The following is a 15,317-nucleotide window of genomic DNA, read 5'->3' on the forward strand; positions in this document are numbered from 1 at the left end:
GGTTTGTGCGTTGTAGGTAGGAGTTTTAAACCAGTCTTTGTCTGCAGGGGTTGGAGTTACTGGAGGCATTGGGAGCTGTGGCGTTGTGGAGTCTGATGGCCGATGGTACAAATGAGCCTCCAAACCGCTTTGAGGCTTGGGGCTGGGTCAGTCTGTAGCTGAAGATGCTCCTGAGCTGCCTCAGCTCAGCGTGGAGAGGATGACAGGGGTTGTCCATGATGGCTTTCAGCTTCCCTGGGATGACGTGTCTGCAGGTCTGAAACGGTGGAGTGGATGACATCACAGGCGTACGCCGCTACTGCCTATGGAGGAATGTAAACAGTGACGACAATAGAGGCCGTAAACTCACAGGGCAGATAGTATGGCCTTAACCCTATGGCCAGCAGTTCAATGTCAGGCATGCATATTTCTGCCTTCTTGACAACATGTCCAGGGTTACACCATTTAGAGTTCAGAAAGACAGCGAGCCTTCCTCCAGACTTTTTACCGCTCTGTTTCTTCCTGTCTGCTCGAACTAGTGAAAAACCGTCTAGTTCCACTGAGCAGTCTGGTGTAATGTCATTCAGCCATGTCTCCGTCATAATACATAATATGCTGCACTCCCGATACTCTCGCTGTCCGTTGACCAGGGCCGAGAGCTCGTCCATCTTGTTGTTCAGCTACGTTTCCCATGACAACCGAGGGAAGACATGGCTTGTGTCTCCACCGCTTCTCTGTCTTCTTGGTCCTCACCAACGTGCCTGCTCTGGTTCCTCTCCTTCGTCTCTTTAACTCCACCGGGATCTCCCTCGGGCGTGTGACACGTAAATCCCGATACCGTAGGAAGTCCTCACGTGAATAACCTCCGATGTTTTGTTGTGTGGTAGTTGTTGTGTCCACATTCCTACACATTGTTTATATTTAAAAAAACTAAGTTCAACTACAGCTAAAAAAGTAAAAAAATTAACTACCAACACTGGAGGTCTATTTACAACAATAAACACAGTGCTATTTAAGAAAGAATAAAGAAGTATTAAGATTTAAGGCGAAGAAATATGAGGCGGAGCGGGAGGTGTTGTCTCAAGCTGCTACTCTCTGCGGCGCTTCTAGAACAAAAGGAAAGTAACTTTTGCATTACTTTGAAAATGTCTGCTTCAGTTATCTTTTAATTCTTAATTAATGCACACAGCTATCAGATTTATTATTATAGTATTGCTGTGGGACACATTCATCTAGTTATTAATACCCCCGACCACCAGAGGACAGCAACCATAAATATTCCTACCTGTAAGTTACACTATTGTCTTAGGGTTAGGGTTACATTCAGGTGATTATACACTAATGAAATACATTTCTGCCAAGAGATCCTCCTAAATGCTAGGCTCTGGACCTAATTATATTTGATGAAAAGACTGAACTGCGTTGGGCCACTGTACACTTAGTTGACATTAGATCATAAACCTGACAATCAAGGCGATACACTCCGACGCACTGTGTCAATTTCTGTAGTTGTCCACTAATTCAGGTAAGATAAAAGTAACAACGAGCCTATTTATACTTCAGTACTTGTGTTATTTCATTTTAAACCTAATTAGTTACATTATTATCGCCAAAAGTAGTACAATTACAGTAACTTGTTACTTTATAATGTGTAACTCCCAACAGCGGTCAACGCTGACTTTGGTTTCATACAGGACACAACCTCTGGCCTCCTGGGGGAAATTCCTGGGTTTGTTTGGCCTATCCATCCACCACACCCACCTACTTCTACAGACTTCGTCACCCTTTACACTATGCCACCTGACACAAACAGGTTACATTCGAGTTAAATGAAAGCCTGCTGCAGTTGCTAATATGTACATTTTGCTTCTGTATGCTTCCGAGGGGTGTGGCAAAACAACTTAACTGACACCCTGGGAATGAGAACATCATACAATAAATGGCTAAACCTCTACTTTATACGTTTTAATAAACCCGAATAATCCTTTACAGGACAATACAAACGTGCTGAAAGATATGCTACTTGTAACAGTGAATTAACCTCTCTAACTTTTTAAGTGTATGATTTTAATTCAACGTTCAGATATCTGATAGATTCACTTCGTTGGTGGAAACGGGGGTGTTTTTGTGGAATGTAAAACTTTTCCACAAAATCTGCTTGACAGCTGCATGGAAAACATTGTTGCTCATAGCAAGAAAGAGAAACAAGGACAGATACATTTAAAAAAAAAGGAGTAAAAAATTAAGTAATACCCAGCTTGATGGACAGAGAGAGGGAAAGAGAGAGATGACTGAACGTCAAAATCTCAGTCAACCCTGAGGCAATGGGTAATTTATATATGAACACTTTCCCTCAAGTATTTGGAGCAAAATGAGGTACGCACACAGCAGGCAGAGTGCCCTTCCTGCAGGGCCTATTAGTCGCCACCGGCAGTGTGAGCAGTGCCTGGGCTGAGTGGTCATATCATGGCCAATGGCTCAATAAAAAGGCTGGGACAATGCATACTGACAAAGAGACAGCATTATAAATAAATGAGCACTAAATGTAACAAGGTGAGTATAATACATTTGGTTGGCCAAACATGGACTTGATGGAAGTAATGATATACAAACTCAAGGACTGTATTAGTGCTATCTGTGCAGTCCATGTACAGTCGCACATGGAAAATCCGATGCATTAAGGTTTCAAATTAGGTTTGCCAGCGGGGTTGAAAGTGTTTCTGTAATTATTTGAAACACTAGATAAATGTACTAGCTTTCATAAACTTAGATGGAAGTGAGTTACCCTTAGTGTTGGTGATTTGTCTGTGCCACAGTGTGCAATTACATTTAAACGCACTCTTGGCGCATCATCACATTGGCTGCCAATGGCACACATCAAAACCTTCACGCCTGTTGTTAAATATCTAACTCCACACACTGCACTGTGTTAAATGGGTACGTAACAATATACTTGCCAACCCTCCCAATTTTCATTTTCACTTCTGGTTTCCTTCCAGGGTCACAATTCTCCTGTATTTGTACCAGTTTTCATGCCTTTTTTCTTCCCTTACACAACCTGTTGATGTGCAGAGTTTGACACTAGAAGGATGTTTTCACATTCATCTGCTGAAAGTTTCTCTGTGCTCATTGAAAATCTGATTTTAGGGGGTGGGGTCTACCAGCAGGATTTGTGACAACACAGATAGTTTGAAGGTCAATCCTGGTCCAGTATTTACTGTACTTGTACGGTGTGATCCACCAGTGTACATCCACTGAGAATGGACTTTACAGTGAAATAGGAGACATCTTGTGTCCAGCAGGAACCTTGCATACCGTAAACCCTCTTACAAAAGCAGAGTCCCTAAACACCCTTACTAGCCTGGTGTGGCCACATGTTTTCAGGACACTTTTCAAATAGAGCAGTTCTGAACCGTACTCCTTATAAAATCATTTACAGAGACCCAACAGTTCCCACCAGGAGCAAGCACTTGGTGCCAACAGAAAGGAAAAAGAGGCAGAAACCTTGAGCAGATCATGGCTCTAGGTGGGTTAGGGGCCGGTTTGGGTTAGAGAAAAAGAGAGGGAGCGAGGATAAAAAAAAAAAGCTGCAGTGTACTATTAGTTATTTTCATTTTTTTTAAATTCACCAGAATACAGGACACAAAGTCTCTGAAACATTTTTTTTCTGAAGGGAGGACACACATACCCACTCAGTGTTGGCGAGTATGGGTAACAGGGTACGGAATTATGAATGTCCATGCAGACCAACTGTAAACAAGCCCACAGTGTAGCCATATTATCTTCTATCAGGGGGTTAATACAGTGCTATAGATTGGACTGAGCAGGGTTGATATTGTGGTTGTTCTCAGTCTTATTATAGATCCATTTTTAGTTCTTTGCAATTCTTTTCCAATGAAGCAACCCTTTTAGCCCACTAATGCTATTTCACAGTCATGCACCATAAGCCAACACAACAGCAATAATAGATATACCAGCCTTCCCTAGTGATGTGTGTATCACATGGGGCATCAGCTGCAGCCTAAACAGCCTTATATGGGCATGTATAGATACTTGTGATCACCAAACGATGGCATTGTGCATAACACCTAGCAACAGGCTCAGCCTCACCTCCTCACTTCTTGCCCTTTCCTTGCTCAGAGACCTCTCTTAATCACTTCTCTGCTGGAAGCTCTTGTAATGAATGTTTTGGGCTAAGTTAAACACCGTCTGAGAGGATTGTCAGGACTTTTGTGAATATGGCCGCAGGGCTGGGTGGAAGATATCAGCGGGGGAGAGCTGTTTCATAACATCAAATCTGAGGCCAGAGGGATGTGACGAAGGGATTATTTTTACCTGGCCTCTACAAATGCATTGATCTTCATCATGCCACCCATTTTAATTTTAGCCTGCTTCTTATTTCATTATAAAGTTGCCTGTTATTCTTTCTGTGTCTTGTCAGGTTTTACCACACACACTCACTCTGTGTCAGTCATTCAGTGCCACACACACTTCCTTTAGATACCCAGGAAGCTTTAATGTGAGAGCCACATGACAAGGGGAGAGATCGATGAAAAATGGCTTATTATCTTGCAGTAGATCTGACCTTTCACATGCTTGCAGACATGCATATACATAACCTAATAAATGATGTGAGTGACATTATAAACATGTATCTCTGATGGCCTATAATACAACTTTATGAGAGTGATGTGTCCCAAGAGGAGGTAACATGTAATTTCAGCCAGAAAACAACCGACACACACAAACATGCACATACTGTACACACATAATAACTACTCAGTATTCCTTAAGGCTATGATGGGTGATATACTGTACTGGTAATTAAAACTGCCATCTACAGTAGAAGTACCACCACAAGTACCCCTATAAGAAAGAAATTGAACACCACAACATCATTTTATACTTCGGTTAAAAATGAACCACACTTTTCTATCTTCATTTAAGATCTAACTTAACAAGCATACATTCAGACATGTATACTATGAATTAACCTTATAAGTGTTTGTCAGATTGTCTGAATTGATTTAAAACAGACATATAGGTAGTATTCAGGCATCAACAGCATGCATCCAAGGACAAAGGGGAACTGGCAAATCACGATTAAATAGGGTGGAGTTAAAAATGGATCTGAAAAAGTAGCCAGCAAGGCCACAAAGCCTTGTCCAAGGCCAAGATCCAGTGGGTATAGGCCATTGCTTGGGATGCACCATCTAGTCTGATGAAATGTAATCTATGATCATTAAACAAAATTCTAGTGTTCCCTAAACACTTATGTCGGCTTTAACTCTAATTGTTGGGTAACTAAATTTGATCTGTATGTTAAATTTAAAAACAAACAAACAGCAATGGTTTTCCACTACACAGTAGTCCTGACATGATTTCTTAATGAAAGCTCTAAAACAGTCAACAGTTATTATTTTCAGTCAACACTAATAATTATATTGTAGGCACATCACACTCTTCAACATAAGATCCTTTTTCACCAGAATGGCCTTGAGCTCTAAATTACCCTCTTAGAGAACTGACCACTGCCAAGTCCTCTCTTTGGAGAGATTTCTCCACCCATCGATCCTTTTAAATGTTTGTATAGCTGATATTCTGGTGCCATAAGCATAGATGTCTTCAGACAGTTAGAAAAAGATCAAGTGATCAGTGTATCTGGGATTTGAAGGAAAAATATGAGGCTGTGGTTGATTAAATGAGCAGAGAATGAGTGGGAGAGGGGAGGACTTTAACTGAGGGGTTCAGAGAGATGTGGGATGCCAAGATGCTTAACAAGTTTTGAGGATCAAGGACTATGCATCCATAGTCACTCGTTACAGGATCCGAAAGGCCAGACTCATGAATTCTTCTAAAAAACATTCTTTGAATACAGGCTTTAGATCAGCATTTCTCCCAGACTTGTTTGCTGGCAGAGTGGAACGGCCTCTGAAGCAGCACTGCAGACTCTCCACTGAAACCAATACTAATGAAATTCTCTGATACTGCATCTGTACCACATAACTCTAACCAGCCCACTAAAAACCAGTACAAATGAAATTCTATGAATCAACATTTAAACTGTATGGCACTAACGCTGCCCACTGAAACCGGTACTAATTAAATCCTCTGAAACAGCATTTTGACCAATAACACTTTCTATTGAGGGATGTCAGTTCTTCTGGACAGCATGGCTCTCCCTGTGTGTTCAGCTGGAGACACTGCAGTGGATTCCTGTTACTATTTCTTTTAATTTAAGGATACTTTAAGGAAATAGTGTAATCAACCAAACTGTACATGCTTTCCAAGCAGCACTAAAGCAATAAGAAAGGCAGAAGATCAAGAACTTTCAAAAGATTTGGACATTCCTTCCTAATGTGAGGAGACTATGTATTTTAACTGTTTCTAACAGCGGCCATTGTAGAAAGCGTTAACTACAACTCAAGTGAAGCACACCAAATGTCCCTTCAGTTTCCAAGATTTTCTTGAGTCTATTGCTTTAAAGACATCATTTTAGGTCAATAGACTGGAGGGAAATGACAAGGATACCATTAGTGTAGGGATTTTCCATTTTGGCCATGACAAAGAAGTCAAAGAATGCCATTACCATTTTAAATGCATCGAGTTGTGCTAAGTTGAGTCTGAGATAGACCCATCTCCAAAGTCAGGTCAAACCGTGCCCAACCCACATTCAAGAGGGTTACAGGGACATCAGATTGGCTTTGTGATCTCTATTTCACCATCCCATCTGTTTTAATATGTTTTGGTGAGGAAGCTTGTTATTTTTTCAAAGGTTTCATACTATTACTTAATTTAAAGTAGCTTGAGACTTTACATTTTTACATTTTCATAAAAAAATCTGTTCAGTCTGCAGTTGAATATGTCTCTTCCTGATGAACAAAATAGGTGAGCAAGTGAGAGCAAACTGGGTCCTTGTTGTATAAAATACAAGAGCTATTATCTGTTCTCTGTTCATTTGTATTTTTAATATTTGTTGAATTTTATTTATGTCTGATTTCCTTTTTTATCTATAGGTTAGCTGGCTAATTGAAATATTGCATGAAAAGTTAAAGAGTGATGTAACATTTCAACATTTTAACAATTAATCTGTATTTGTACTGTTCACAGTACTAATCACACTCAGAGCTGTGCTGTCTGAGGCTGTATTTCTACATAAAAAGCATGCACAATGCAGCTTTAATATAGATAAGAAAGAATGCTGTTTGCTGCATTTGACTGGCTGCTGACTGCTGAAAACTGTGTAAATATGTTAAACGCATGCATCTACAGTACCAGTTCCTATCAGCCTAAACAAAAAGACACATAATGTGCAACAGATCCAAGCAGCATCAAACTCTGACCGTGATTGTCTTGGTCTGACCCATTTCCCAGACTGAAAAGAGCTGGCATCCGCAACCAGCCTGCTGAGCTGCGGGGCAGTTGGCTGCTGGTGAGACGTCTCTGTCTGGTAATGTGTTGGCTGAGCCACTGTTAACTTGGGCTGGGATCTGTCTCCATGGCCATCTGGACTGCTGCTCTATCTAGTTCTCCCACTTTGATCTCTTCATCTCCATCTGTCTCGCTGACTTGACCCACTGACTGACTTTGTATGCGTCCCTCTGACTGACTGTCTTTAGATCTCTCTGACTGACTGACTGGGAGGCTGACTGAATTTATGTTTCTATCTGTCAATCTGACTAATCAAATGGTTTATCCGTCTAAAGTGTTTTATCACCGTGCTCTTGTGCGAGCACCGTCTCCAAGAGGCAAATCAGTTCTGTTGCCACACGTGCGCTATTCAACTCCTTTAGTATTCATATGTGAAACTTTCTACACACTATATCATGCCTGCTTTTTATGGGGCTGTATTTGATTAATAAGGTTGGCATTAATATGCAACTTATATAACACATATCATATGAAACCTTGCAGTTGCCACACATTTGTTCTTTAAAATGACAACATGAAAAATGTGTGCGAATTTTAGTAAGAAACTAATCAAAGAGAATAAAAGGAGAAATCTGATTTCAAATTGTTTGGACTTCTACACACTTATAGAGTCCCTATGTTTGTCCAAATCCACAACACATCAAGTCTCGAGCACACTTTCTGTGGACTACCAGTCCTCATCCCTGATAAAAAAAAAAGCAGCACACAGTTACTTCTCTAAACTCAGTTGGACTGTACTGTCTCCCATGCAGCAGATGACACAGTCTCAAATGGGGCTATATATGATTATAATAATAATGATGTATAATAACAGTGTTTTTGTCAGTGCATGTTTCTAACCTACCTACATTGTGTTTCGGGTTCTTTCTCAGTTCTGCCATTCTGAATAATTTGAAATCGGGTACATGAATGGAGCATGAACCATTTACCTACAATATCCATGGAATGGACACCATCTAGCCCATGATGAGACTTCTCCTCATGAGGTATAACTACTTCTTTAGTGAACACTTCAAATAAGATGGACAAGGTTGAGTGAGTTTGTTTGAGAGACTTTGGCTCGTTAAATATGTCTATATGTTATAATACATCTCAAGCAACGCAAAAGTAATAATGAGCAGTGTAACATTACTTTCCACAGGGAATAATTAAGTAAATTACTTATTTCAAGAGTAACAAACAATGTGTAATACATGACTTTTTTGAGTAACAACCCCCAACACTTTTGACCACCGAGCTACAGGGAATAGAATCATCATAACAACAAAGAGGATCTCTCTTTTCACATCGGTGTCATTAATTCTCCATGGCCTTAATTAACTGTGACAAAACTGTAATTTATATATGTGCTGGATCCCTGGAGGGGTGGAGGAAGAGGAGGGGAAGGAGAGTGATGGTGGCGCAGAGAAATGAGAGGCGACAAGAATGCGGAGGGGGTGGGAGTGTTTGTTAGGTGGGCTGGTGGCAAACAGAATGGCAAAAGCATATTTGACCAAGGACTTTTTTCTCCTTTTTTGTCCGTTGGAAATTCCATAATGAAATAATCAACCTCACTTTGAGTGTGATAAATTTGGCCTAGACCCTGTGATTAATCACTGGCTTTAGAAAACCAAATACAGCAAATGAAATTATAGTGCAGAGAAGTTCACTTCCTCCCTTCCATGCTTTATTGGTTGGCCATAATAAACCATTAAGCAGTAACAAGGAAGCAAAATATGATGCAACATGGAAAATCTATTTAAATTGATGAACAAATTAATAAATGTTAGAGGGAAGTGGGTGTACTTTGTTTCATGTAGCAACATGGCTGTTTAGTTAATTAGCTGTTCCACTGTAATTAACATGGGAATGATAAACAGTAATCCTCGTACATTATCCTTATATTCAATTAACAGGCTATTTAAAATCTGGTCAGAGGAAATGCCACTCAGATTAATGAATGCACACACATGTCACTGATCATCAGCATCTTCCAGTTTATGTGTGCTGATAACGTGGATAATCATCTGCATATGAGTGGCATAGCTAATGTACTGTTGATTCAATCCATAAAATGAGTATGCAAAAATCATCAATTCAGTAGGTCAAACCATGTCACATTTACTTCTTTAATTCTATGTTTAGACCTTCATCGTGTCTCTGTGACATAATTAAGACCACTTTGACATTATGGCATCACTTCCTCTTAACCGATTTCTCATCATCCCTCAGGTTTTCAATATGACAGATGAGCATGAGAAAAACCTTTAGCCCTTAATCTTAGCCTTTTTATCATAGCAGCAGAAATCCTCTGAAAGCCATTGATTAGATGGTCCACAATTCATCTTGGTGGTAATTGGAACAAATGCTGTTTAATGCCAGCAAGGACTAATAGTTGGCAGAGTAGAAAGCTCCTCTCTCCAGAATGCCATTGAAGTACAATAAGATTCATATGATTGATTTGTGCATTGCTTTAAAGGGCACATTAATATTGTATAGGGGAAACCTGATCATGCCCTGAAAAGATGAACATGACTGTAAATTATAGTAAAGGATACTGATGAGATATATGTTTTTCAAATTAGTTATTTACTTAATGCATCTAGGCTAACATAGGGGTTAGCCTAGATGCTGCCAGTATCAGTTAGAACTGGAGAGTATATCCTCATTGAAAGATGAGCAAAGAACGGCACTGAGAGCTTTTCTCAATGGGAAACCTGACTCTGACTATGTTATTAGGTTAGTTGATCTGATTGGATGAAGTTCACCTGTGATAGATGGAGATGGTTCATCCAGTCACCTGCTGAGAATTTGTTTTTTCCAACGACAACTTCCCAGATGGTTCTGTGTAACAGAAAGGTGATGGAACAAACATGTAAGCAAATAGTTTCCTATTTACACATCTAGCAGACAGACCGACATTCATTTGGAGTTGTGTTTCTGACCTAAAGAATGTAAGTCCAATATTCATTCTCCTTTTTTCTCCATCAACTTCATTATGTTCACCAGCTAGTTGTCAATTTTGTCTCCCTGCTGTTTGGTGCTGGGTAGGTAGTGTATAGTGGGTTTATCAGAGCTCTTTTTTTCCTGTAAAGAGCTGCCTGCTGTGAACTAAATGCTAATGTTTCATAGAGCTGACCGAAAGTGCAGAGTTGGATGATAATTTTCTGGTTTGTTGCTATGAGTTACTACTTTCATATTAGTCATTTTATCTATTGTTAATCAAAGGTATTGTTTCATGCAACCTATTATTATTATTATTAGTTTAAGTACTTATTATGCAGATTTGCCTCTCAAAGTGTTATATATACAGAATTACTGTATGTTATAAAATTAGATTCCTACTACTGATGCATGATGCAATGTGTAAGCATGCATTTTAAATGTTGTAATGGGTGTAGGCATTTCATTCCATACATTTGTGTAGCTAAAGCTATAACAATGCATGTCTTTAATATCATGTTTATTGTTATTCTGCAAAGTGACCAAAGCTACCAAATAACTGCAGGGTAGTAGAAACTATTTCAATCTAAAATGCAGGCGTAAAATATAAATGCTCAAGTAAAGTGCAAGCACTTACCTTTCACTACTACCTATTGTTATTTGAAACACTCAAAATCCTCATTAGGCTAATTTTGTCAGTTTGTCACAGTGTTCTAATGATGAGTAGGCCCAAGTGTTATGAAATCTGGGACTCAAACACACTCAAACCTCTGGACCTTGTTTTCATAAAAGAGTGACATTTTGTAAATGTTGGATTGAGAATCAAATTAGGATTACAACACAGACATGTGTATTACATATAAAATTAAATATGTAATATATGTATAATATACATATAGGTTTCGAAACCTATACATGCTTTTAAACTTTAACACCCTTTTACACTTCACAGTATGTTACACAAGACAGTAGTAGTTGTAGTTCAACAGGGCCATGCATTCAGAAAGACAGGGTTCTCATTGTCTAAGTTTCCAAAAAGAAAGGAGCAGCTCATTGCAGGCAGGGTTGAAACCTTGGAGTACAGTATTGTTTCTCTTCACCCACTGTGAAATCTGGACCCTCCAGAGATCCTGCTGGCTATTGAGCTATTGATCACACGGATCATGACCCCAACTTCACCACCATGGCCTTAAAGCAGCTGTGTGTGTGTACACGTAGGAAAATCAAAGTGGGTCTGGACCTTGCTTAGCCCTGATACATTCAACGCTCCCTTGCTCAACAGAATGGCGAGCAGAGAGCAGGCAGATTGACAAAGGAGAAAAAAAGTCAATGTGATGCAAACATAATTACATCTGCCTGGGCACAGCCACCATCCTCACTGGACTTAGATACCCTATGAAGCTTAAATCAACATAAAATGCTCTGAACTTGCAAAATAATATTATAATTTATCTCCGTTTTAAATATATAAGCCATGAGATTGATAAATGCAGCTTACTGAATCCCATTCAACCACAGTAAAGTTTACTTGTAGCTGACTGTACACAAGTACTTTCTACTACAAGATAAATCATAGCAGCCCAACAAGAATGCTGTACAGTGCATTATGGTGTACAATATGTACAGAGGTCGATGACAGGCATTCCATATTCATGTATTTCCCTCTAAGACAGTATGTAGCAAAACAAGGTGACATAATAAAATGATGGCTGTTACATAATGCTAGGGGATTCACACAGGGTTAAATGAAGGTCACTAATTGTACAAGTATCGGACCATGCTCTGTTTTCTGAAGGCATAAATAAGGCATAAACAAACAAGCCAGCGGATGTTTAATGTGGCTACACTGGGACTTTTCCTGTGATCAATGGGCTTTGAATAATGCATGCAGGTACAGCGGAGGGGCTACAACCTTCAGGTTTGCCATCTGCTGTCCCACACTAGATACTGAGCAGCAAATGCAGGAGGAGAATTCACTGTCACCTCCGTCAGATGGTGAAGGTACGTGAACTAACTGTTTATCCTACACGAAAGATGGATCAAAGAACTTTTTATACACAATCATTATGTAATTGTGTATGGAGTGGAGGTACCATGTTGAGACTGGATCTAAGGGTATGTTCATACAAAGACATAGAAATGTGGCCAGGTAAGCACAAAGCAATTTGAACTCAGATGGGGCTAAGTAACTCCCCCGAGATGCCAGAAATATTTAAGTGGGATAAATCCACTGTTGGTTCTGGTCTGATTAGTGGAACTGTTGGAGATTAAATGAAACCTGATTATTCCACTTCAAAATCTAATGGTTTAGAAAAGCTGAACACTAGCTTAAGGACATAATCAGAGTAAAATTAAATGTCGCACAATATGATTACTTCCTGTTGTGATAACTGAACTGAATATAGTGAAAAATGTAATGACACAACAGAAGTATCACACTACTGCAGTGTGTATGACTTGATTTTTCTGTTTAATTTGTAATAAAGTTTTAACCGTGCAAATGTGCTTTAAATTAATAAAAAGTAATTCATCCTATATTGTGATTGATATATTGTTTGCCTTTTAATTAGTGGAACAAATGACTATTACCACCATTTAGTTATCAGTGTAGTGTGAGATTACACTGTGATTGCTCTCATGCTGAAAAGATGTGTTATGAATTTCTGCCCAGTCATGATTAAAATGATTAAGACTCCATTATAGAGTTTTGCTGGGCTCAGGACGCACTGTAGTCCAGGGGAGTGAATGCACCTTTAAGGGTATATTTTATATTTGTCAACAATTCCTGTGAACCCAAACCACTAATTAATAATCCTACTAACAAGTATCATCTGGGTATGCAAAGCCTGCTATAATTACTATCTTAACATCTATTAAAAACACATTAATAAGCCACATCAAACAGGGCTCTATAGTTCACTTTGACTCAATCTCACATACACTGTCCTCCTGCTGTAAATAGCGTATCAAGTCCTTGACTCAAAATAGTCCCCTAGGTTGTTTTTTTAGAAATTAAAGTATAGCGTAGTTGCCTAAATTGATTTATGTCTTGAATATAAACGAAAGCTTAAATGGAGATTTTATGTTTTATGTAGATGTCTAATCAGCACTGATGGTTAATCTAGTCAATTGAAAGAATGAATTCCTTGGTTTGTGCTAAATTGACAAAAAAGCTGAGTTCTCCAGCTTTTAGAGCCCTGCGACAAGGCCTACATGTACCAGGAAGCATTGCACCCAAACTGCCTGTTGGAAGCTTAGGTTCTGGATGGTCCCCGCTGGCTATACCCTGTTGCATGTCTAATGCGGCCGCAGCCTCGGCCTCTCTATGCTGCATTTATTCATCTGTATATACTCGCTAAAAGACTGTCAAATATATCCTTGTCCATACGGTAGCATCAACTGGAATCGTATTTTGGGATGACATTTTCACTGATGGAAACATATCTAGTTTTGAGAAGCAAAGAGAACAAGTATGTTTTTGAGTGACAGCCCCCTGACTTACCAGAGGCAGAGACTAGAAATCCAAGCTAAAACAGCCTGTAGTTGTTTATCCTGACACAAACTACGTTGCTGAACATGTCAAATTACAGCACTGGTGCCAGAAAAACAACAGATTTTGCAACAGGAGAACACAGGTTGATCATGTTAGTCAATATGGCATTCACTAAGAAATTGACTGCTTCAATTGAATACTTTTACCATCAACACTGGTTGGACATCAACATCAACGTGACACAATTGAGACTCATAACAGTCACAGCTTACTGAAAGAACTTAATGAATTGTTGGTTCTGGTATTTTCAAAAGAGATATAGAATATTGCCAGCCTTATCCTTTAGTCAGTTTGTGTGATACATCCAAGATGATGATATGATTGCAGGCTTTTTGCCCCTTTTGCCTCTAGACGGTGGTTGGACGACTCAACGCATAGCCCAATTAGTTTAAAGCAAGCTGAGGCCTTTACTTACTGACACACATTGTGGAGATGTGCATACAACACTTTCAACATGACTCAATCGGGCTGGGGTCAGGCACACAGATTCACTTATACTGTGTCAAGTGACATCACAGCTACAGCCTGGCCAATACAGGTTTTACTGTATACTGTGCCTGTTTACCTAGTTGGCTTTACTCAATACCTATCACATAAGAATACTGCAGATTCAAAGCAAGATGACTTATACTTACCTGTTGGAAGTGGTGAAGCCTAAGTCTCTAACTGACCACCACCAAGGATTCCTTCCTTTTATTTCACCATGCCATTCATTATAAATTAACACAATATATAACAGCTACATATCTTGCCAGCAGCCTGGACTGTGGACAGTGAATCATGTGCTCTCAAACCTGACATTTTCTAATCCTGTGGATGCACAAGGAAATTGAAGGACCCATTTTGGATTTGCACAGGTTCAATATGGATCACGCACTGGCTGCTGTTCTTGTTAGGACTAAGCCGACGGCCAAAACATATTTCTCAGAGCCTTCTGTATTTGCAAGATGAACCTGTGGGGGTCCTTAACCTAACACCTTGACATGGCATTGATGGGGAGGGAATGGTATATCTACCTGCGCATGAAACAGGACCTTGGATTTGCCCTGAAAATACACTTTTTAGAGGCAATCTGTTTTCCACAAAAAGGGGTCAAGCTAGGCAGAGAGATAAATAAATTGCTTTGCTACCACTAGGCTGTATACTCTGCCTTGTTCGAACCAGGTCATAGAACGCATATACCTCTCCACATACATGGTGCAAAAAATAGGGGAAGAAAAGCCATAGAGGACTTGAGAAAGCTATTGAAAGCAGAGGAGAGGAGAGCCTATAATCAAAGAAGGAAAGGTGAGGAGAGAAGTGGGGGGAGATGAAAGAAGAAGAAGAAAAGAAGAGAAGATCAGAGTAGAGGACGGGGAGGATAAAGCCTATAACAGGACTATAAAAGCATGCTAAATTCTGGAGAGCGATTCTGATCTAAGGATAGTGGGAT

General features: G+C 39.6%; 1 protein-coding gene across 6 annotated transcripts in view; it reads right to left on the reverse strand.

The window, feature by feature from the left end:
• Positions 1-15,317, reverse strand: part of LOC127350801 (inactive N-acetylated-alpha-linked acidic dipeptidase-like protein 2) — a 479,274-nt gene that overhangs the window by 349,063 nt on the left and 114,894 nt on the right. Inside the window, exon 3 of one of the 6 annotated variants that reach the window (XM_051377798.1) lies at positions 10,158-10,233. The exons of the other annotated variants lie outside the window; for them this stretch is intronic. The gene's annotated coding sequence lies outside the window, so the exon portion shown is untranslated. The remainder of the gene's footprint in view (positions 1-10,157; positions 10,234-15,317) is intronic. 6 annotated transcript variants of the gene reach the window in all.

Source organism: Dicentrarchus labrax, unplaced genomic scaffold (assembly GCF_905237075.1).
Source record: "Dicentrarchus labrax unplaced genomic scaffold, dlabrax2021, whole genome shotgun sequence".
Lineage (NCBI taxonomy): Eukaryota > Metazoa > Chordata > Actinopteri > Moronidae > Dicentrarchus > Dicentrarchus labrax.